The sequence below is a fragment of the Cucurbita maxima genome, unplaced genomic scaffold (assembly GCF_002738345.1).
Source record: "Cucurbita maxima cultivar Rimu unplaced genomic scaffold, Cmax_1.0 Cma_Scf00356, whole genome shotgun sequence".
NCBI classification, from domain to species: Eukaryota; Viridiplantae; Streptophyta; class Magnoliopsida; order Cucurbitales; family Cucurbitaceae; genus Cucurbita; species Cucurbita maxima.
Genome location: NW_019272372.1, coordinates 39,879 through 41,742, shown reverse-complemented (window position 1 = coordinate 41,742; position 1,864 = coordinate 39,879). Strand labels below are relative to the sequence as shown.

General features: G+C 30.3%; 1 long non-coding RNA gene across 1 annotated transcript; it reads left to right on the top strand.

Annotated features, from left to right (window-relative positions):
• The first annotated feature begins 6 nt into the window (after positions 1-6).
• Positions 7-552, top strand: LOC111474413. The gene is made up of 3 exons (XR_002716011.1): positions 7-142; positions 212-273; positions 355-552. It is a non-coding gene; the product is annotated as an uncharacterized LOC111474413 (long non-coding RNA).
• The last annotated feature ends 1,312 nt before the right edge of the window (positions 553-1,864 follow it).

Genomic DNA, 1,864 nt, shown 5'->3' with positions numbered 1-1,864 from the left:
GTAAAGGTGAGTATGGGGCCCAAGGAATGATAGATTTCATGAACGAAAGCAAGTTGATGGATCTTCTAAACAGCTCTGAATACGTGCCAACCTATGAAGATAAGGATGGTGATTGGATGCTGGTGGGAGATGTCCCATGGGAGTAAGTTGCTTATCTCTACGGCCAATCAACTTTTACATCCGTTAATCTAATTATGCTTTATACTTTTAGGATGTTCGTTGATTCATGCAAGCGCTTAAGGATAATGAAGGGATCGGAAGCTATCGGGCTCGGTATGTATAAAAAGTTTATAATACATAAGAAATAAGATTTGCATTTAAGCCCCTAAAGTAAGTGGGAATTACATTTTGCAGCCCCAAGAGCGATGGAAAAATGCAAAAGCAGAAGCTGAAAGAGGAGTCTGATTGCAATATTTGTGTTTTTTTTTTTTTTTTAATTTAAATTTAAATTTTGAATGTTGTGATTGGTAAATAGATATTAAAAGAGATTTGGGAGATTAATTAATTAATTTGTAATAGGAAACAAGAAAATAAACTCTCTCTCTCTCTATACCTCTCTCTATCTCTCTCCTATCCTGTCTGGCTGTTTGTTTGTTTGTCTGTTTAATCACAAAAAACAATTATAATGGGTTTTGCTTTTATTTATGCCTTTCTCTCTTCTTAATTTACTTTTTTTATTTTTTTTATTTTTAATTTATTGTATTAATTATTGCATTTTGTAATGATTTTGGGTGTGGAAGCCATTAGGGAATTATTATTATTATTATTATTATTTTCTTTCTTTGGGGAACATGACCATGTGGAGGCTTATAAAGATGTTTAATATATTAATGTGTTTTATTATCGACAGGGGTAGAACGGTAAATTCACTACAAACAAATATTATTTGAAAATTCATTACTAATTAATATCTTAATTGATAGGGAATTATGTGGGCTTAACTAACACTTAGTATAACATAAGAGTTTGTGATTATTTTTCTCATTACTATTACTTGGATATTATATGATGGAGATTAAATAAAATGAAAGAAATAAAGTATTTTTTTTTTTTAAAAAAACTATATTGCTTAATTAATTCCAAAACTACAACACGATGTCCCGGTCATGCTTTCATGGGTAGTTAGGTCTTTACTATTCTTGTCATGTCAATACGGGATGTATGCTATTTATCAAAATCATGTCTGTACCCGCTAGAGCTAGAATGATAAGCACCAATAATGCTTGATTTTACAAAGCTAGGGGCACTTTGTATTTATTGTTACTCCATTCTTTTATTGATTAGGCGGTTGATTTCACATCATAAAATGTCCCAAAATGTACCATAGGGGAATGTGACTAGTTTAAGTTCTTATTACATAGATTATATGCTAGCAAAATTGTGGTTGTTTTCAACGCATTTCCTTACTCACGTTTTATAAACACGTTTTCTATCAAACGTGACTTACTTGTTTACCATATTAGAACGAATGGCACATAATCGATGTCACTCTTGTTGTTGCAAGAGTGCGATTATGACTTGAATCGACTAAGCTAGTTTATATGATTTAATAGATTAAATGTTTCTAAATAATTTTTTTAATAATTTAAACGGAGGGATGAGGTGTATGACACGATTTTAAAACTTTTAATGTTAACCCATCTTTAGGAAATTAATAGGGATGGATGGTTCTGGAATTGTTTGCCAATATGTTATGATAATAATAATAATTACGATATTATATTTAAAAATTAAAAGACAAAATAAAATAATAATAACAAGAACAAGTCCATGCTGCAATGCTTCCCTTCCATTTCTCTGATTTTTCTTGGATCTGACGCCCTCCATATATAAATAATAAATAATAAATAGAATATAATGTTAT